The 24038-nt window shown below is 42.1% G+C and overlaps 1 protein-coding gene across 1 annotated transcript in view; it reads left to right on the plus strand.

Moving 5' to 3' along the window:
* Positions 1 to 24038, plus strand: part of RTN1 (reticulon 1) — a 168167-nt gene that overhangs the window by 135470 nt on the left and 8659 nt on the right. The gene's annotated exons all lie outside the window — the stretch shown is intronic.

The raw sequence follows: 24038 nt of genomic DNA on the forward strand, positions 1-24038 counted from the left end.
GCGGACAAACGGAAACAGAATGCACACGGAGTAACTTCTGTATTTTCTACCCCCCCCCCTTTGAAGTTAATGGTTCCGCATACGGTCCGCAAAAAAAAAAACGGAATGGAAGCGGAAAGAAAATACGTTAGTGTGCATGAGCCCTAAGGCTGATATGGTTCTGGAGTTTGTGAGAGAAATTGCTAATCCACAGCGGAGATTTCATGCTTTATTTTATTCTAAAGTTGTCCTCTACGCCATCTCCCTGCAGCAGACATGTAAGAGGTGATGTCATTGTGATTAGTCATGGCCCAGGCTTGTATCTGTCCTCACACATAGTATCATCAGGTAATGTTTGACTGGCATTACGCCGTCAGTGCTTCCTATCACGAGCTGACTCAGATGCTTTTCCGGTCTATTGGTTAAGCCGGAAATGGATTTGGCAGAAATTTAGTCGGCATGAAACAACTGTTCATAGGGCAGTACATCATTCAGAAACAGGCCACAATTTATATTCATACTCCTAGCAAAAGACGGCAAACCAACTTATAGTACACTGTGCATACAGCTAAGAGTATTTCCACTTCAGTAGCTTCATGCTATTATGTTGCTTTCACACATACTTGAGACTTCATATACCATTCATCAACTAGTATCATATACTCTCTGCTGATATTTGAGTCCTGAGCTCACATACCAGGAACTGGGGAGCACCAGGGGCATAACATTAGGGGGTGCAGGGAAGCATTTGTATCTGGACCCTAGGGTAACCATTGCTTACCCACACATGGCTAAAGGCTAATGTGAGGAGTAGAACCTAAGGGAAATCCAATCTAAGGTCCACACGCTTGCATCAACCCCCCCCCCCCCCCCCCCATCCCATGAGGAAAGAAGTTTCCCCAGGTCACCGTTGGCAGAGTAGTCACTTACTGGACGGAAAAGAAGTCAGGAAGAAGGATGGCATGGTCAGTTGGTCAGCAGTTGATCTGGGAGTCGGACAGGAACGTAGTCAGATACTAGCCAGAGGGTCAGGCCCAGAAATAGCCAAAGGACAAAGACCACGCAGTATAGAAGGGGTTCATCCACAAAATAAGGTAAGGGAAAGGCCAGGTTAGTGGTGTGGCATGGGTTGCCAGCACCCGGGGAAAGCCAAGTATTCCTCTCCCTAACCTACGGATATGCCCCTTTTTATAGAACCACACCCCACTGTATACCAAGATCAAAATTACCAATGATAACACTATATAACTGCCAAATAATACCGATCCACTATGACCATACCCATTTAGGTCCCCACTCAGTGACTTAGGGCTGTATTACACCGACAGATTATTTGACCAATTTCTGCCCAATCAGACCAATAGTTGGTGTGTAAACGGCCATCTGACCAATGATTGGTCAGATAATCAGTCAGATAATCTGTTGGTGTAATACAGCCCTTACAGGTGATGTCTCCTATGACTGGAGTCGTTCTTTCCTTTTTTTTCCTCAATCCTGCCCAGATCACTATGATGACTTCTGCTGACCACAACTTATTCCTGCATAATTTGACACACAGAACTCATTTAATAATCATGCCTCCTTTTATGCACATAAATAACCTCACATAACCAGTGCGTCAATTTGTGTACTTTTGTAATTGTTTATGTGCTACTATTTTATCTGCACTTTATATTAAAAGATAAGAATTAAAAAAGTCACCCATTGCGACTTGTATGTTATAACTCCTTTTATGCACCCAGTCAGTAATCAACCCTAATTGGGCCCAGTCCCACTCAATAGTAATTGCCATTTAAGCCCTGACACAAAACACGTGTTGGGGTATTAAGGCGGTGGTCTGCTACTGTGGTACTTTGGGTCCCTTATAGGTTTGTACACAGTTCATCTCTGATTTACACAGTTCATCTTTGATGCAGTTGCACCTGGCATGTACAGTATATCTTTGCATGTGTATTAATATACTGTACATTTTAGGACACATTTTTGTGTCCCTTATTGGCTTTCACTGATTGTGTCTATTTATTTACTGTAATATTTTATTGTATCTGTGGATATATCTTCTGTTCATCTATTTGATTTTCCCCATCGTATATGCTACTGTATGTGGGGATATTTAACTGTGCATTCCCTGGGACATTCGAAGTATGTGGGGATATATGGGCCTAATATTATGTCAAGGTACCTTTACAGCTTTATGACCATTCACCTGGGTGTAATCATTGTTTTTAATTATAATTTTTTTTGCTAGTGGGATGGCTATTATACGTCTTAATAAAGTTTTCTTGATGGTACTTACTACCAGTTGTTTATTTTTTTTGGACTGGTATATAATTTATAGGTGGTAAAGAATATTAAATGGGTATATAGTCCTTGTAATTGATTGGTATGGAGGTACATTTTTGGTTGGTAAACATAGGAACATGACCTGGCCCAGTAACCATGCTTCAATATGAAAAGTAAAATGGTTATAATTATTGTTGAGCGAACTTGTGTTTTAAGTTCGGCGTCCAAAGTTCCAGTTATCGAAGAATCCGGTTATGGATTCCGCTACCATGGACCATAACGGAATTCAGAATCCATAGCGGGATTATTCGATAACCCGAACTTTGGACGTCAAATTTAAAACACAAGTTCGCTTATATAATCTCAAGACTGTACTGTGCTCCTTGAATGCCCAGGCCTAGTGATGCTTAGTAAGGTCTCATATTATCCACGGCTTAGCCTTCTCCATGGTGCTGCACTGCTCTCTCTTTCCCAGCAACAACTCTATGTAAGGCCTCTTGCACACGACCGTATGGCTTTCAGTATTTTGCGGTCCGCAAAAACGGATCCTCAAAAAATACAGATGACATCTGTGCGCATTTAGTTTTTTTGCGGAACAGAACAGCTGGCCCCAGATAGAACAGTACTATCCTTGTCAGTTATGCGGACAATAATTGGACATGTTCTATCTTTGAACGGAACAACAAAAATATGGAAACGGAAGGCATACGGAGTACCTTCCATTTTTTTTTGCGGATGCATTGAAATGAATGGTTCCGTATACGGTCCATATACGGAACGCAAAAAAAGGTTCGTGCGCAAGAGGCCTATGGGTACATTCACACGACCGCGTGTAATCCTTTCCGTTTTGTGGTCCGCAAATAACGGAACAGTGTCCGCATTTTGCAGACGAATGACTTTCATTTGCGTTCCGTATGTCTTCCGTTTATTACGGTACGTAAAAAACGGAAGGAAAAAAGAAAGAGAAAAAAAGAATTATTGATTCATAGTTGTCAAGGAATACAGAAACGGATCCGCTAAAAAATGGATGACATACGGAAACCATTCCCTATGTCATCCGCAATTTGCGGAACCATTGACTTGAATGAGGCTGCGGACCAATCTGTGCGGACAATAGAAGTACAAGCTTTAAATTTTTGCGGACTAGAAATGCTGAAACATGGATGTGGACAACATACTGAATGTTGTCCACACATTTTATTCACCCATAGGAATGAATGGATCCGAATATATTCCACAAAATGCAGAACGGATGCGGGTAAAATTATACGGTCGTGTGAATGTACCCTAATTCTCTCTTCTTGAACTGTTTCTACAAAAAAAAATTAAATCACAGAAAAAAAAAATAATGCACAATAGATACAAGCATTATATATAGACTAAGCCCTCATTCTGATATAATAAAATCTGAGACACATCTGTGCCCACCTACCCCCGCCAAGGTGGTCTCAGTCAGGCAAGTCCTACGCTAAACCTACCTATGCCATTGGGCATCTATGTTCAGGAGCATAGACTCTGCACGTATGGTGTGCTGCTCCTAGTCACCTCTATGTGCATCCAGCAACCAGTGAGAGGGGGAGCAAGCACACCTATATGGACCACCTGTTTGATAGGACGGACAAAAGTGCACAGGAATGCTACTCCTAGGATAAAATAGGAGCGCATTCACACTTGAAGGTGCCACTCCCTCAAGCATATACTACAAACTAAAAAAAAATCACAGAAAAAAAAAGATAAAAAAAAAACAAAGAAAAAAAACATCCTGCACGATATGATAAATAAATATGCGGATGTCCATGGCTACATTTATGAAGAAAAAAATAAATAAATAAATAATAATAATGCACTAACACAATAGATGCAAGCATTATACAGTATATAGACTAAGCCCTCATTCTGATTTAATAAAATCTGAGACGAGACTCAGCCAATAAATTTTGATGAAAACACATCTGTGCCCACCTTCCGATCAAACAGACCGCCTTGATTAGGTGGTCCATATAGGTGTGCTTGCTCCTCCTCTCATTGGTTGCTGGATGCACATAGAGGTGACTAGGAGCAGCACACTATACGTGCAGAGTCTATGCTCCTGAACATAGATGCCCAACGGCATAGGTAGGTTTAGCATAGGACCTGCCTGACTGAGACCACCTTGGCGGGGGTAGGTGGGCACAGATGTGTTTTGATCAAAATATATTGGCTAAGAGTCTCAGATTTTATTATATCAGAATGAGGGCTTAGTCTATATATAATGCTTGCATCTATTGTGTTAGTGCATTATTATTTATTTTCTGTGATTTATTTTTTCCCCCATAAATGTAGCCATGGACATCCGCATATTTATTTATCATATCAGGCAGGATGTTTTTTATAGTTTTTTCTGTGATTTTTGAACTGTTTCTACAGTAAGTGATTAGTCCTGGTGACTCTGGGAAGATGCCAAGATCTAATTCTAAACACATGTATAAGGTAGACATAGTTAGGCCTCATGCACACGGCCGTTGGGAGGCCGCAATTGCGGTCCCCAATGCATGGGCAACATCCGTGCAGCGGTCCGGACCCACTCAACTTGAATGAATCCGTGGTATGTCCGCACCCCAAAAAAAAATGACATGTCATATTTTTTTGCGGTGCGGAACGAAACACCACGGAAGCACTCCGTAGTGATTCAGGTGTTCCGTGACTTCGTTCCGCATCTCTGGAATTGCGGACCCATTCAAGTAAATGGGTCCGCATCCGTGATTTTTGCACACGGCCGGCGGCTGTGGATTGCTGACCCGCTGTTTGCGGGCTGCAATATGGCCATGGCCGCCCAATGACCGTGTGCATTAGGGCTTAGTCAGGAGCCAAAAGAGGCCGGCCTACCCTTATGTGCTCCCAGTACTTATAATGCACCTTTAGTGCCACCAGTAGTTATAATGCCCCCCTGTAGTGCCCACCACTAGTTATAATTCCCCTGCAGTGCTCCCAGTAGATATGATGCCCCTTGTAGTGCTATATATATATATATATATATATATATATATATATATATATACACATACACACACACACATACATACACCTAAAGAATTATTAGGAACACCTGTTCTATTTCTCATTTGCCTTCAGAACTGCCTTAATTCTACGAGGCATTGATTCAACAAGGTGCTGATAGCATTCTTTAGAAATGTTGGCCCATATTGATAGGATAGCATCTTGCAGTTGGAGATTTGAGGGATGCACATCCAGGGCACGAAGCTCCCGTTCCACCACATCCCAAAGATGTTCTATTGGGTTGAGATCTGGTGACTGTGGGGGCCATTGTAGTACAGTGAACTCATTGTCATGTTCAAGAAACCAATTTGAAATGATTTGAGCTTTGTGACATGGTGCATTATCCTGCTGGAAGTAGCCATCAGAGGATGGGTACATGGTGGTCATGAAGGGATGGACATTGTCAGAAACAATGCTCAGGTAGCCCGTGGCATTTAAACGATGCCCAATTGGCACTAAGGGGCCTAAAGTGTGCCCAGAAAACATCCCCCACACCGTTACACCACCACCAGCAGCCTGCACAGTGGTAACAAGGCATGATGGATACATGTTCTCATTCTGTTTACGCCAAATTCAGACTCTACCCTTTGAATGTCTCAACAGAAATCGAGACTCATCAGACCAGGCAACATTTTTCCAGTCTTCAACAGTCCAATTTTGGTGAGCTCGTGCAAATTGTAGCCTCTTTTTCCTATTTGTAGTGGAGATGAGTGGTACCCGGTGGGGTCTTCTGCTGTTGTAGCCCATCCGCCTGAAGGTTGTGCGTGTTGTGGCTTCACAAATGCTTTGCTGCATACCTCGGTTGTAACGAGTGGTTATTTCAGTCAACGTTGCTCTTCTATCAGCTTGAATCAGTCGGCCCATTCTCCTCTGACCTCTAGCATCCACAAGGCATTTTTGCCCACAGGACTGCCGCATACTGGATGTTTTTCCCTTTTCACACCATTCTTTGTAAACCCTAGAAATGGTTGTGCGTGAAAATCCCAGTAACTGAGCAGATTGTGAAATACTCAGACCGACCCGTCTGGTACCAACAACCATGCCACGCTCAAAATTGCTTAAATCACCTTTCTTTCCCATTCTGACATTCAGTTTGGAGTTCAGGAGATTGTCTTGACCAGGACCACCCCCCTACATGCATTGAAGCAACTGCCATGTGATTGGGTGACTAGATAATTGCATTATTGAGAAATAGAACAGGTGTTCCTAATAATTCTTTAGGTGAGTGTATATATAGTCCTCCTGTAGTTCCCCCAACGTATATATAATGCCCCTGTATAGATATTGCCTCTGTAGTGCCCAGAAGTGCTGACAAACAAAAAAACCAGGCATTACATTATAGGGAATGTCATCAGAAAATTACCTATTGTTTAAATCACGGTTTCATGTTACACATACCGTATGTTTAAAGAATTTTTGTTGATGTTAGTTTTAAATTTTCTATGTCAATATTTAAACAAAACCTTAAAATCCTGCCGTTTTCGCACAGGCCACATAATAGGCGCCACTTCTTGGTCTGTACAGATCACTTTACTGCAGTTATCTGCTTATCTGCCATTTTTAATCCTGCCTGTAATGATATCACCTGATCCACCATTCACAATAGGTGATTATCAACGCTTATCTACTCCCTCCTGACCTCTGCACAGGTCACAGAGCATGCCCAGAAAACTCTGTCATAGAAGACAATGAGGTCCCCTCCAGACCATTGTGTCTATGGCCCATGGGGCTGCCGTAAAGCAATTTTCTTAATGCTTTCTAAATGCTGTTAAGAACAGCTCAGGCAAGATGGCCGCCCCCATTATCATGTTCAGGAAATAGAATAAATAAATCTGATATCAGAAAATAAAGACACATTAGAAAAAAGGAGATGTGTTAAAATCTGGAAGATAACATTTTTGTTGAGATCCTTCCTTTAAACCAGGGATGCTCAACCTGTGACCCTCCAGCTGTTGTAAAACTACAACTCCCATCATGTCCTACTGTAGGCTGTCCAGGCATGCTGGGAGTTGTAGTTTTGCAACAGCTGGAGGGCCACAGGTTGGACATCCCTGCTTTAAACTAATGTCTGACAGAATGAGAGGGGGCAAAAAATAAGGCCAAAAATGTCTGTCCTTACGGGGTTAAATGGACATACAATATAATTTTTATTACGGGATTGTGTTCTAATGCAACGTAATAAGGAGAGCCTGTGCTAGACGGATTACATCAGACCACCTGAAATATCATATTTTTACATATGGGGGGGTAACAGAGAAGATTCAAAATAACTGGGTGAGATGGAAAACAAAGGGACCTTCCATCAGGACCTGCTGCACGACATGTGCGTGTCCTCTATAGGATACACTGTCCCATCCGTGATGGAAAACCTCTGCCTGGGATGGGTTTTTGATGCTGTAAAGCTTCCGAGCAAATGCTCTTCAGCTCAAAGGCGACCGTGCATCCCTTTTTTCAAATGACACATCCCCTAGGCAATCACATCGCCATGCTGATTTGCTGCAGTGAGGACTGCAGAGTCTACAGTCCGCCCTCCCCCTTCCTCTCCGTTCTGCTTAGAGCATCAGTCTGTAGCCAGTGCATGTAAGCAACTCTGATACCCGGCTCACCTCTTCATGCTTTGGAATGCTGTAGCGACAATAGCGTGCCTCTGAAGAAAGCCCTAGTGATCCTCCGAGCCCCACAGCGATGCAGGCCAGCGCCGACTCCACCAGGATGGAATGTTTTTGGAGCAACTGGAAATGCCAGGGTAATCATCAGTCGTGCATGGCACAAACAATGACAGCTTCACGCCCCAGCCAGATAGACATCCATTTTGCTCGTTTCCCCTTGTCTTTTTTTTTTATTTTTTTTTCCTTCTCCATTTTTAGATTTTCCACGCCATCAGTCTTTTATTTTTATTATTGCATTTTATTATTGTATGTAGGCAGAATAGCTTTTAATCCATGTGTTGCATGCGTCCTCTGTCTGGATCAATTACGGATGCATGGCATCTCGTGTCACAGCGGTCTGGAAAATGCTAGCATTTATTTGTAGAAACAATAGCCTGAGCTTATATTAAAAGGGACTCCCTTCAGGAGGTGAGGGGCACGCCCATTGTAATATGCACAAAGGAAACTAGTTTTTTTTTTTTTAGCCCAGATTACAGACGTTGTGTCGGTAAATCTGGAGATAGGATAACATTAGGACTAGGGAATAAGATCATATTTACAATGATATAGTATAGAAGGTTCTGTTCTCCGCTGGGCGAGGACTCCCCCCTAATAGTACTCATTTTACATGGATTTAATTGAATGAATTGATTCTTAATATCAGGTCTGGGTGTGGCTTTGGAAGCTTCCCCTCTGTCTGTCTGCCGATCAGCCATATTTTTTTATTTTTTTTAGTGTCATGTCTTGTTTGCATCCTTTGTTGTGCTGGAGAATCAGTGCCTAGCTCTGCCGGCAGCCTAGCCGTGAATTCATTACCGGGAATGACTGTGCATTGACCTGTGGGTGTGTATATGAATGCAATCATTGTATTTTCCAGGTCGAATAGGTCATGAAAACCCTGTGCATCATAGACGTATATGCTGGAAAAATATTGAAATGTATATTGCATTGCATCATGTTTTATGCCCATTATGCTTGCATTAGGTCCAGGTAACCATGGTTACGACACTCAATTTTCATCTCAGTCCTGTAGTGATAAAGCAGATTTACCCTTTACCTGCTGCAGAGGCCTAACCCAAGGCAAAATGCTGCCTGGAAGGCCCTCCCGGCTGTATACAGACACAAGGGTCAGTGCAATTTAAGGAGAGATATATATATAATTTTAGTTTTTTTATTTTACGTTCTTTTACATATCTACGATTTTATTACTCTTCAGCCTCTGCCTTTCTAGAATGTACTAGAGCTTCGCACCTACTCAGTGTCACCGCCAGGGCCTTCATGCAGCTTCCTATAAAGCTTTTTTTTGTAATTATGCAATATAGTTTGACATATTTTACCATATCATTTAATGTAAATCTGTATACATATGCGGATTTACTGCTGCGTCTGTGGCCTTTTTATATTAGATCATTTCCAGTCCCGGGGTGTAGCTAGGAAGGGAGCCGTGGGGCATCATTTCTCCATCCCTGCTAGTTCTGCAGAGTCCATTGAGGATAATAATCTAACAGTATAAAATAATTTAGAGGGATCCTTGGTTTTTGAGCCATTATAAGATACATGGGCGTAATTATAGAAGCCATAGCACTTGCTATGGGGCGGAGAGGTTGGGGCGGGGGAGGGCTATAACGTGCAAGAACATTATACCTTTTTGTGGGGAATAACACTGCTATAATGTGGGTTTTTGATATAAGGTTCAATTTTACATACCTTTATTTCTGCTACCTATGCCTACCTGTTTTCTTACACTAGGAGGTGGGGGCCCCACCTCATTTTGCTACAGGGCCCTATGAATTATAGTTACGCCTCTGATAAGGTATGATATTTTACAAAGGCTACTTTATATAATCTCTCTCTTAATATATATATATATATATATATATATATATATATATATATATTCAGAGATTATATAAAGTAGCCTTTGTAAAATTATATATATATATATATATATATATATATTTTAATAGTATATATTAGTATATCAGAATAATAAGAATATAGAGCTTTCATGGGAGAAAAACCATTTTATACGTAATTTATTAAGGCCCCTTTCACACGGGCGAGTATTCCGCGACGTGAACGCATTGCACCAGCACAGAATTTTGACCCATTCATTTCAATGGGGCTGTGTACATGAGCGATGTTTTTCACGCATCACTTGTGCGTTGCGTGAAAAATCGCAGTATGTTTTATATTCTGCGTTTTTCACGCAACGCAGGACCCATAAAAATGAATAGGGCTGCGTAAAAATCGCATCGCATCCGCAAGCAAGTGCAGATGCGGTGCGATTTTTTTTTAACGTATGGTTGCTAAGGAGACGAGGGATGAGCGACCTGGGACCCCATTGACTTGATTATTTTCCATTATAACATGGTTATAATGGAAAAGAATAGAATTCTTTATGTCAATTGAGGGTTCAAAAATATAAACATTACTCACTTGATTGTGCAGCCGGGATCTGCTATACAAGTATAACACACAGACCCAGATTGGCACACACGTACTCCCCAACACGCGTTTTGCGTGGCTTCTTTAGGACAAGGAGGACAGACCGTAGTAGCCACTTGTATATCTGGGGCCTAAAGGTCCAGGGTTTGCACTTATGGTCCGAGTGTAGAGCTGCATTCAAACACCCGGAACATTATTGTTTTTATGTGGATGAAGCTGTGTGAGCTTGTGTTTTTATATTTCTTTTTTGGGGGGTGGGGTCCAGTGATAGGTTTAATTGGGGCCATTTTGGTGTTTATACCACTTTGATTGTTATTTATTGGGTATGTGTTGTTTTTTTTTTTGAGGGGGGGTGGTAGTGGAATGAACAAAAAACAGCAATTTTTGAGTTATTTAGTTGTATTTTTTTATGGTTTGTATGGATTGTTACTGATGTGGTGATACTGAGTAGGTATAGTTTTTTTTTAAATATATATATATATATATATATATATATATATATATATATTTTTTTTTTTTATTATCTTAAGTAAACATGTGTGCAGGTGAAAAAGACCATCTTTTTTTCTACTTGAATTTTTACGCACTTTATTTAAAAAAAAAAATTCTATGTTCCACTAGGGGATTCCATATAATGTACTGTAATGCTTCTGTATTCCACTGTATTACATCAGTTACTGTAATAACTGACATAAATAATGCATAAGGCCGGGGCTTATAGCAATTCATATATGGCAGCATTAGAGGTCATCAGCCGCTGGCTGCCATAGCAACCACTCGGCCCCCCTCGCTCTCTGTAACCACTTAGATGCAATATTAACAGCAGAATCAGAATGAACTCAGACCCAGGAAGTGACAGCGGGGTGCCATAATATGATACATCTGGCACACACAAATGATAGCACAGGCGCAGTTCCCTCCATGTACAGTATGTACTGCGCAGTGACTACCAACTTTCAGAACTGTACATGTACAGAACAGTGCAAGAAGGGGTTAAAGAAAGCAATGTGCTGTAATCTGCATGGAAAACTAGAAGTGCACTTTCAGTTCTCCTGCAGGACCAACACAGTAAAAAAAAACAAAAAAAAAAAAAAACTCATGACGTGTTGTCCATTAAAGTCAATGGACTGTACATGTAACATATAGATGTGCTGGGTCCGCTAGAGAGTAGCTGCTCTCCAGAATAACGTAATGGCAGGTGTCCAACCTCTTGGACTCCCACCCATCCTGAGAATGAAGGGGAGGCAGTGTTGGGGGTAGCGCTGGGTCCCTTTCACCATTTAACCCCTGCACAGTCGCGCCCCACTGTGTAGCAAACAGCAGCATGGCCTAAGTCAAGTAAATGGGGCAGCTGGGTGTCCAGGATCGCTGGGTGGGGTTCCCAGAATCTGGACTATACCCTGGTATATCCTAGCAATACTACATATCTTTATAAGGTGGGAAACCCTAAATATTTTCAGTAACACAACCCATCTCCCAACTGAAGCCCATGTAACTTGAGGTGTGGACTTCACGAGTCAGTCGTGCTTATGGACAACTATAGGACATCAGAGCGTTCCACATGTCCTGTCCCCAATTATTGTGTTCCCTCTAAAGATACCACTTTAGGAGGCAAGACACCGGTTCCGTATGGTATTTTCTCACCAGTTTCAGACGTTTAGAATATCCAATATCACAATCTCCAGCCTGGATTGATGAACTCTTGCAGAAATAGAGGGGAAGAGAAGAAGTTTTAGCATTAATGAGTGTTTTCCCCCTAAACACCATCTAGACCATGTGAAGAAGTGACCTGATAGAAGGGCATGTGTACGTTTGGAAATGCTAGGAAACGGTGGAGTCTTTAGGAAGAAAGCTGTCCAGTGTAGATTGGGCAAGAGATTACCATGGTAGTAACGTTCCCTTTTGTGCTGTGCCATGGCGATCCACCGCTTTCTCAGAAAGGTTGAGAGCATCAGACAAAGGTTCTTTTCAACCATCCTTTAAACTTGAGGTTTTCTGTTCGCCGTCATACAGCCGCTTTAGGGCTTGTGCAGACTTCTGGATTACAGATTCACGGTGACTGTTTTGGGCCCATACTGCACCGATGAAGATCCTGAGTTGATACGGTGCCTCACACAACCGGAAACACTGAGTGACTGTAGAAACATAGTCTGTCCAGTCCATGCACAGACATTTGTGAGCAATAAGTACATGTGTAGCGGACGCTAATGGGACATTAACAGAAGTCATATTACTTTTCTGAGTGTGTAAAATGCAAAAAGGAACTAACTTCATTGGCCAAAGGCAAACCGCTCAATGCAAAGGATGCCAGCCATGGCTGGGTAAAGTGACTACATAGGGTCCCATCCCATCTCACCCTCTTAGGTTTTTTTTTTTTTTGTAAATTCTTTATTTTCAGAATATTTCAATTTAGATATAAACAAACAATGACCATTTGGCCATATATAGTAGTATACAGAGTTAATATGACAGGTCATATACATTGCATATATTAACTACTTGACGTATCTTTATAGATCCATAAGTAATATCATGCGGTAAAGCAATGATCACAGTCCCCTATATAACTCCTAGAGGTGTTAAGTAAAGACCTAATAATTGGATAGCAAAGTGTATCAAAGTATCAAGGGACCTCTTAGGTTTTTTACATTATTATTATTATTATTATTATTATTATTAAAGCGCAATTCAAGTTAAATTCAAACTCCTCCTAGCAGTGGCTGGAGGGATCAGAGTCCGGAGTTCTGTTGGGGGTCCCAGCAGCGGATAGGTGTTAAATGCTTCTACACGCATCACTGTATAAAATGTGTTGAGGGGGGTTATGACGATAAAATCTTTCAGTCCTCCTCCCGGTTGGGCCAAGGGTTGCCACCCGGACGGTATTTTAGTGGTCCTGCCGATGCCAGTAATTTTTTACTACAAGGCCTGTTACTAATGAGCACTTCCACTGTGGAGCGCTCATTAGTATAGCCTTTACCCCTCCCCAAAAATCATTATTCTTACTGGGGGGCATTATTAATTCTGGGGGGCACTAATAGAGGCATTCATATTACTGCGGGACTCTAATGGGCGTCATTGTAATGGAACCAGACAATTAGGTAGCAAAGTAGGAAAGAGGGATTTGGGTCAAAAGTTGAGACCTGTTCTCCAAAAGGGAGGTATGGCTTCTGGCAGTAATTGGCCTTTAATAAGCCTATCATTGGTTTTCATAAACTACACAAAAACAGCAGCCTATAAATTTGGATGTACTCTTGTCTCTTAGTGTTAAAGCAGAAGTTATGTATCTGAAAAAAAGGGCAGGACTATCCGTGAAACGCATAGCACTGATACTTTTAATACATTTTAGAATTTACCTATATTGATTTTTATTTGTTCGCATAAAAAGTTGAGTAATTCATACCATTATTGAGTAAATACGGTACATTCAGAGCCTGTATTATAGTAAAGGGTTGCATTCACTTTTCTTCAGGCTTCAGAGCCTGTTTCCCACAGCATTCCTTGCCTGTTCGGTGGCTACACTGATCCTTCATTGGTGATTTGTATTCTGGAAGGTATATATCTCTTCACGGTTAACCATTTATTGGTTCGTACAGGGGTCTGGCTATAAGGGGTGCGGATTGTAGAGGTAGCCCTTCATCCCAGCTCTAGTGCCTGAAGGGGCCTATAGGACCATCTGGTATTGCTACTATAAATGGCACTTGGTAGGCGAGGCCCAGGAACTTCAAGCTATGCCTCTAATCATTTGGACACAACACTTTTTTTCGTTTACTGGGTGTTTTTTTTGCGTTCCGTATACAGAAGCATTCATTTCAATGGTTCCGCAAAAAAAAAAATGTACTCCGTATTTCCATTTTTCTGTTCCGTTGAACATGTCCTATTATTGTCTGCAAATCACGTTCCGTGGCTCCATTCAAGTCAATGGGTCCGCAAAAAAAGGAACACATACGGAAATGCATCCGTATGTCTTCTGTATCCGTTCCATTTTTGCGGAACCATCTATTGAAAATTTTATGCCCAGCCCAATTTTTTCTATGTAATTACTGTATATGCCATACAGAAAAACGGAAACAAAAACCAGAACAATGGATCCCTGAAAAACAGACTGCAAAACACTGAAAAAGCCATGTGGTCGTGTGCAGGAGGCCTAATTCAAGAGATTGACTGTCCACAGATAATCTACTGAAAAAAAATAATTATCTACTGATGTTTTTATGGCTAGTGGCTATTTTTAGTTCATATCACTTGCCTATGGCCAGCTTTTAGGCCTCATGCACACGACCGTGCCGTTTTTTTGCAGTCCAAAAACCGCAGATCTGCAAAAACAGAAGCCACCCATGTTGCCTTCTGCAATTTGCGGAACGGAACGGGCGCCGGCAATATAAATGCCTATTCTTGTCCGCAAAGCATGGACAAGAATAGGACATGTTATATTTTTTTAGCGGGGGCGCGGAACGGAGCCACGGATGCGGACAGCACACGGAGTGCTGTCCGCATCTTTTGCGGCCCCATTGAAGTGAATGGGTCCGCATCCAAGCCGCCAAAACTGCGGCTCAGATGCAGACCTAAACAGCCATGTGCATGAGGCCTTAGAATGAGGAAAATAAGTGTTTTGAAATTTTAGAATTAGGATGCTGAAAATTTGAATATTGGGTATTTGAAAGTTATTTCAAATAATTCATTATACAGTGCAAAAAGATGTAAGTGAGTGTCACGAACCAGCGGGTGTGAACCCACTGTGCCATGTGTCCTACCTCCTCTAAGTGAACCCCTCGATCTTCACAGTACCCCTGATGGTGGGGATAGACTTTCCAGAGGGGAATACCAGGTTATTACCTCTTGAGGAGAATAGGCAAACGAGGCAGCTGGTCCAGGAGGTACCAGGAGCAACAGTGCAGGACCAAAGGATGAGGCAGAGGCAAAGTCAAACAGGCAATAGGTCAGGAAATCCAGATTGGCAACAGGAGAGTCAAGGCAAGCAGGGATCTAACAGGTAGCAGAGTCCAGAAACACAAGCAGCTAACAGGAACCTGAGCAGGACAGTGAGGCATCTGGGAAGGGGGCTGAGCCACTTATATATGTGCACGAGGGCTAGGATTGGTCAGCAAGGTCACATGACCTTACCCATAAAGCACAGGGAGTGATGCGTGCCGGCCCTTAAGGAAGTGCTGCAGGAAACAAGAAGCAAGCATGCTGTGGCCAGGGCTGAGAGGAAACTGTGGAGCGGATCCCAGAACAACAGTACCTACACAGACAGAGCCCAGGACTGCAGCGGTGGATGGGAAGCACGGGCAGCAGATCAATGCTGAACACGGCGCCCAGGACTGCAGCGGTAAGCAGGGAAACAGCAGCCGCTGTTTCAGTAAGAATATACAGAAGAACATTCTTTCCATTTTGACTGTGATATGCAGGGGAGTAACTTAAAGGGAGTCTTTCACACCGATTGACCGTATTAACCTAATAACAGACTTATGTCCACGGCATCCCCCCTATTAAATCTGTGCTTACCGTATGTTGCTTGCTATCATCGTTCTGCCGAAAAACACTTTTAATCCATATGCAAATGAGGCTGTGAAGGTGCCCAGGGGCGGCGTTACAACGGCCGGTGCCTAGGCCCCTGGGTCATTTTCATACGAATCCACTCCCCCTCCGCCGCGTCTGCCCGCCCTTGGTCTCTGCTCTAACCTCCCTCCTCCCGTCCGTAATCCCGAGCATGCATTGAATGACCACAGTCTGGCCGGGGCATCACAGTTTACCGTGCGCATGCGCCGGCCCCACTTACGTTCTTGCCTGATCACAGCGCAAGTGGGGCCGGCGCACGGTAAACTGTCATGCCCCGGCCAGACTGTGGTCATTCAATGCGCACGCGCCGATATCACGGTCATCGGCGCATGCTCAGGATTACGGACGGGAGGAGGGAGGTTAGAGCAGAGACCAAGGGCGGGCAGACGCGGCGGAGGGGGAGTGGATTCGTATGAAAATGACCCAGGGGCCTAGGCACCGGCCGTTGTAACGCCGCCCCTGGGCACCTTCACAGCCTAATTTGCATATGGATTAAAAGTGTTTTTCGGCAGAACGATGATAGCAAGCAACATACGGTAAGCACAGATTTAATAGGGGGGATGCCGTGGACATAAGTCTGTTATTAGGTTAATACGGTCAATCGGCGTGAAAGACTCCCTTTAAATTCATAGGACCCCACAGTATAGTCAGAAAGGGGCCCCCACATTTTAGACAGCAAACTGAACTGTGGTAAATGCTCTCTCTTGAGCAGGGGCATAATGTGAAGCTGCTGGTTCTAATGAAAAATCTACCTCTACTTATAATGTGCCATTTATAATACCAGTGTCTGCCGCTCATGTGGTAGAGGGGTCTTTAAGCCAGTATTAAAAGAGTTATCCAACACTATAAATATGTCCCCCATATGCCCGGCATATGGGGGGCATTTTTAAAGTATTGGATAACCCCTTTAAGGTTGTATTAGAGGGGAAGATTTTCGTATGTGTTCGTATGAACGCTTGTTAGCGATCATTTTGCAATGTAATACTGCTGCTGATTCATTTGGCAATCCAGATCTTTCAACATGCTGAAAGATCAGGATTTGCCAGCGGAAAATCGTGCTGTCTAATAGCAATCTGCCACTGGCAAACCACTGTACGATGGCATAGCAATCACTCCTCATGTTGCTGAGGAGATCGCTGCATGTAATAGCAGCGATCTCCGCAGCAAGCGAGCAGGCGATTGCCGGGAAAGAACACTTCCCTCCCGACAATCGTCTGCATGATTGGGGTGTCTAACATCCTTTATACTGGCCGATTGTTCGTAGATCCTAGGAACGCTCGTTAGTGGTGATCTGGCAGTGTAATACTGTGGCAGAATACCCACATAAGGCAGTCCAGATTTTTAAGCATGCTTAAAAATCATTGTTTGCCGGCGGCAGATCATGAGATCTAATCACGATCCGCTGCCAGCAGATAATGAGTCAGTATGGGGACGAGCGATGGTATAACGATCGTGTCTCCCCATACTGTGGAGGAGATCGCTGCATGTAATAGCACGACAAACGCCTGCAAAATCGTTAAATGTAATACAGCCCTTAGACACCAGGACCTGGGCGTGACTGCTACTTCTGAACCCCCTATAGCTACACCAATTTTTATCCTAATCTTCTGTTTTGCTTTCTTATCACTTTTTAGCTTTGTTAACCCTTTCAAGGCTTTTCGTTTTTGCACTTTGGTTTTATACTTCCTGCCTTTTCAGAGCCATAACTTTTTTACTTTTCACATTCACATAGCCATTCACATTGCATATGATGTAGTGGGAATCTGCAAAAAACTTCCAAATAAGATGAAATTGGTAAAAGAAAAAAAAAATATTCTGCCATGGTTTTATGGATGTCGTTTTTACAGCAATTATTATTACAAAAATAATAAAACCTTTGAAAAAAACAGATTTTTGCATTGCTCATTTGTTTTTGGGGTGATCTTTAGTTTTCAATGATACCATTTTGAAGTGTGTTTGTGTATACCTTTTTGGCAACTTTTTATTCCGTTTTTTAGGGCAGGTGAAGCAACAAAAAAAAAAAACCAGTAGATCAGCCATTTTAATTGTTTTTTTTTCTGTTATTGCATTCACCGTATGTGATAATTATGTTTATATTTAAAAGCAAATGATCTTTATTTTTGATTGTTTATTTATTTGTATTATGAGAAAAGGAGGGGTGATTTGTATTTTTCAAAAACTTTTTAATTACTTTTTTTCTACTTCTTGCTTTTTTTTTTACACTTACATTACCATTGCAGCCTATGGGACATTCATTACTTTCCTATGGAGGCCTGCAGGAACACTCCGTAATGGTATCATTGTTAACTAAAGATCAAACAAATGAGGCAAGGAGTAAAAAACTGAAAAAAAAAACTGAAAGAAAACGGAGAATCACTTATTTGTCAAAAAATTATATCACGGAGAAAAGAAGCGGTGGAGCTTACCAATGCTCTAAGTCAGGGATCAGCAACCTTCGGCACTGCTGCTGTGAACCTACAACTCCCAGCCTGCAAACGTTTGGCTGTTCTTTTAACTCCTGTAGAAGTAAATGAAGCATTCTGAGAGTTGTAGTTTCTGGACAGCTGGAGCGCCAGAGGTTGCTGATCCCTGCAGATACCTTCAGCCAAGATTGGGATATGACTTGGTGCATTTCCATAGGTTTCAGCTGTATATATGCAGCCATGACTTTATTAAATCCAGCAAGTTGTCATGGTCGGCCATTCAAAGTCGTATGCTATTCAGAGTCAAAAGTGCCCGTCCATTTTCACAGTGTCAGGATCCCTTTATTTGAGGTATTGCTCAATGTCTCTAATTGAGTCATTAAAAGACATGTAATCCTGAGTTGCCCGTTAAAAGCTGGGTTCACATCACTTTTTGCCTAACATATACGTTTAAAAAAAAAAAAAAAGGATACAAAAGTGTAGCACACTATGCTTTTTCCATCCTGCAGAGTCTGGTAAAAAAAAAAAGACATATTCAGGGGTGGGGAACCTGGGAGACTCCAGCTGTCCAGAAACTAGAACTCCCACCATGCATACTTGATCTGCTTTTTTTTAGAACTCTCATAGAAATATATAGAGCATGCTGGGAATTGTAGTTTCACAACAGCCTCCCCGATATATGTTAACGTATACATTTCTTTTTACAATGGAACTCTATGGTGATGGACACCACTGTATGGCATCTGTCTGAAGCATCGATTTCACATATACGTTTTTTTTATACGTTTAACAAAAGACAAAAACATTATGTAAACCGAGTCAAAGGGATCGTTTCAAATTTTACAGAATGTAAACCGATATAAAATCAACAATTTCCAGATTCCATGAATAGGAATTAATCTTCATGACAGAGTATTTCTTGCACAGAAATGACAATAAGTTTCCAAATGGTAGATGGTTGGAGGGACAGGAGTAAAGGCAGATATTGGCCTATAGCTCCCTTTTTCCTGGAGGACTAGGTAGTTTCTATTATTATTTTTTGTTTCAAAACGTGAATTCAAAAGATTTGAGAATGAATAAGCTTACACAGGCTAAGTGAATAAATATATTTACTAAGTGTGATTAAATATAAGTGATAACACAGACAAAGCACATACAGTATGTACAGAATAACAAAAAGTAAATACATCACTAGCCTAAATGGGGTGAGACTCCGTCGATCATGCTATAACACATGGCTGTCTACCACATTATAACATATGATCGACCCCCAGGGTGTACAAGAGATAGGGCAAATCAATACTTACATCCTACCTAGGATGAGGTTCCAGTTGGAGCCCCCCCAGCATATGTATGCAGACCAGAGTTATTACATCGGCCCCTCCTCCAGTGTGCATCACATATGTCTCTGAAATCACTCAGGAATGTGGTCTTATCAGCACAATGGGGAATGAGTACTTCTCTAACCCACTACATTACAAGGGAAACTTTATTATACAGATTAAAAGTAATACAAAGAGACTTAATGGGGACAGAACCAATCAGTACTTAAAAATACCCTTACAATACATTTTTAAAAGGGTTTTCCAAGTGTTTTGTACTGATGCCCTCAGGTTCGTCATCAGTATGTGATCGGTGGGAGTCTGACACCAGGCTTCTATGAGTGCTGCGCCTTCTCGCAGCTTACCAAGCATGGCGCCGTCCATTGTATAGTGGTTGTGCTTGGTACTGCAACTCAGACTCATTTTACTTGAATGGGACTGAACTAGGGCATACCTCCCAACTTTGTGGACTGTCAAAGAGAGACAATTATGGTTCATTGTGTGAAAGTCCATTTTTCCTGTATATTCATACACTTTACTAGTTTTCTTTGCGCACAATAGCACAAAAATTATTGGAATATAGAAATCTCTAAAATCCAAATTGCACTAAATAATGAAATAATATACAAGGCAGGGTCTAATATACAGATAGGAACCAGACACTTTCTTGATTAATATTGTAAATGTAACAGTGCAAATCTATACCTTAGATCAAAAAGAGGGACATTTAAGAAGAAAAGGGAGACAGAGGGACTTGGGCCCAAAATAGGGACTGTCCCTCTAAAAGAGGGACACTTGGGAGATCTGGCCTACGGTAATCTGCGAGGAGGCCGCATCGCTCACTGGAGAGCCGCAGCCTCTTCAAGCAGCTGATTGGTGGGGGTTTGGAGGGACCCCACCGATCACATACTGATGACCTATCATAAGGATAGGTCATCAATATAAAACACTAGGAAAATCCCTTTCAAGCACAATGCTGGCAGTCAGTAGATAAATCAGGAGTCAACAACCTACGGCACTTCAGCTATTGTGAAACTACAACTCCCAGCATGATCCATTCATCTCTATGGTAGTTCTGGGAACACCCAAGCAAGTGTACATACTGGGGGTCTGTACTTTTACAACAGCTAGAGGGCCAGAGATTGCAGAGCCTAGTCATACATCCTACCCAACCCTCATAAGGACTGATGTGAGCCTGATACGCCCCTTGCACAGGCAGCCATTGTGGTAGATGTTAAAGTTTATAGCAGGTGCCCCTGGCTACCATTCCTGTGGAGAGGAAAGTATTGTTATATGATGCGTAGTTTTTTAAAATATTTTTTTAAGTGATATATTATTTTTTCATTATTACACTTGCAATCATTCTTATGCCTTTTAGAGTGGACGTCTAACTACTTTCACACTAGCGTTCAGAGAGGATCCGTCTGGTGTCTGCACAGACGGATCCGCTCCTATAATGCAGACGTTTGGATGCGTTCAGAACGGATCCGTCTGCATTATAGTTTAGAAAAAATTCTAAGTGTGAAAGTTGTTCAGACGGATCCGTCCAGACTTTACATTGAAAGTCAATGGGGGGCGGATCCGTTTGAAAATTGAGCCATATAGTGTCAACTTCAAACGGATCCGTCCCCATTGACTTACACTGTAAGTCTGGACGGATCCGTTCGCCTCCGCACGGCCAGGCGGACACCCGAATGCTGCAAGCAGCGTTCGGGTGTCCGCCTGCGGAGCGGAGGCTGAACGCTGCCAGACTGATGCATTCTGAGCGGATCCGCGTCCACTCAGAATGCATTGGTAGCTGGACGGATGCGTTCGGGGCCGCTTGTGAGAGCCTTCAAACGCAACTCACAAGCGGAGCCCTGAACACTAGTGTGAAAGTAGCCAAAGGGACGTGCTCCCAATCGTACATTTGGTTTGAAGGTTCTCCATTTATTAGATTTACATTTTTTTTTTTATGAGTTAGGCCCCTTGCACACGACTGTATAGCTTTTTCAGTATTTCGCGTAACGGAACAGCTGGCCCCTGATATAACAGTCCTATCCTTGTCCGTTATGCGGACAATGATAGGACATGTTCTATCTTTGAATAGTACGGAAAAAACGGAAGTCATACGGAGTACCTTCCGTTTTTTTTGCGGATCCATGGAAATGAATGGTTCCGTATACGGTCCGTATACAGAATGCAAAAAAAACGGAACGTAAACAAAAAAAAGTTTGTGTGCAAGAGGCCTTAACATGAATTTCAGATCACTATAAGAAGTCTTTCAATACAAGGTGTATGACGTCTCCATGAATATTACTGTAAGTAGGATAATTGTCTGTGGAACAAAACGCCTACATGGAAGAAATGCATTTTCTCCCTGCAGGAATACTGATTTACCTTTGAAAAACAGAATTGCCTCTTAAACACTGAAGAAAAAAATAAATGTTGCGTGTATGGAACAAGAGACCATGTACTGTATGTGCAGGCATAATTTTTCATCCAAAAGCCATTTTCCTAGCAATGAGCACATTTGCAGTCGACCACTGCAGCCACCTGGACATCATTCCTTCTTTAATTGCTAGTAACGCATAAAGCAAATGAAAAAAACAGATGGAATGAAAATCAAAAAATGTCTAGATAGTAACATGCATACCATGCTCCTCTCCTCCGCCATTGATTTCCTAATGGAAGGGTGCTATAATTTGTCTGGCTTGTAATTGCTTCCTTAGCCCACGCGGTCCTTGCTATGAGGATAAGGAGAGCCAATTGATTTTACCGGTATATACAAAGAAAGTTGAGCGTAAAAAGCTTGAATAAAAGCCCTTTTCCATAATCCCAGTTAGGACACATGGACCCACCAGCGGAGAGCCATTCTGGCGCACTTGTCATCCACATCTGCATGGACAGCTATAACCCAGAAAGTTCCTCTGTCATCTGTTGTTTTCCAGAGTTTTTAGGAGCTGGATGGGCTCCTGAATGAAAGGGGTTGTCTGTGGTTAGAAAACCTCTTTAGGCCCCATGAAAACAACCGTATGTGTTTTGCGGTCGCAAACAGCGAATCCGCAAGAGACAGATGCAAACATTTTATTTTTTTCACCTCCCGTAGAAATATCCTATTCAGGATATGTCCTATCTTTTTTGCGGGGCCGCGGAATGAACACACAGATACAGGCTACATCAAATCTGCATAAAATGTGGATTGGATACGGACCGAGAATACAGTCATGTACATGTGGCCTTAATCAAAGCATCATATAGCATGTAGGGTCCTGAACTTTAGAATTTCTTGAGTAAGGGGCATGTACACCTTTGGGTACAATTTTTTTGTGATTGCATTTTACTCATTTTGGGCTAAAAATCATTTTTCAATTGGTCTTTATTAAAAATATTGAGGTGTTCTGTCACCAAGGGTTAACCGTTTGTCTAGCTGTGTGAATGTTACTTTCCCTTTGTGCCGGGTCATCTAATAAATATTATCTTTAAATTACTAAAAGGTCATAAACACTTATTTAAGCGCATTCTTATCAGTAAGATAAGACGTGAGCTGTAATGAGCGTTTATAAGATCAGAGATAAGGAGCCGTCAGCTGAGCTGCCTGACGGAACAGAGTGAAAATTCAGATCCTGCTGCTAGAGAATCTCAAGGCTGCACAAAGACAGTGGTTCAAAATTTTTAATAAAGACCAATTAAAAAAAAGGATTTTAAGCTGAAAATCAGTAGAATGCAATAAAAAATTGACCCCAAAGATTTACATAACCTTTAAGTATATGGAATGACCGATGTAAAGATTAATACAACGGCCTCATACTCTTTGTTTGCCATGTGTAAGTAGAGAGGGCTTAAGTGGCCTAAAAACAGAAAGGATCTTGTAAGGTGGTGGTGGAAGCCAAACGTAATAACCCAAAAAGAAGAGAACTGTCACCTCCAAAATTGTTTTCAGAGTAAGCATACCGCCCTATAAGGTAGGTGCCCGAAATAATAACCATACCTTTCTTGTGGAAATCTCATCCTCTTAGTCCCGAGAATTGCTTCTTTTTATGTTTATGCAAATAAAGTTTTTGGTGCACCATAGGTGGTGCCTTTCTGTTTGGTGCCCCATCTCTCCTCCAGTAACACTGCCCAGGGCCTACCCCTCTTGTTTGATTGAAAGTGTCTGAGATTTCAGGGCCGTTAGCGATGACGCAAAAGAAGACAGGTGCACCAAACGGAGTGGCAACACCCAAGGTGCATCGAAAACCTTATTTGTATAAAAATAAAGAGAACCATTTTCAGGATTCCATTTCAGGACCAGATTTCCACAAGAATGATATGGTTATGTTTCAGGGTAACTAACCTACACGGTGGTATCCTTACTTTGA

This window comes from Bufo bufo, chromosome 11, assembly GCF_905171765.1.
Source record: "Bufo bufo chromosome 11, aBufBuf1.1, whole genome shotgun sequence".
NCBI lineage: Eukaryota > Metazoa > Chordata > Amphibia > Anura > Bufonidae > Bufo > Bufo bufo.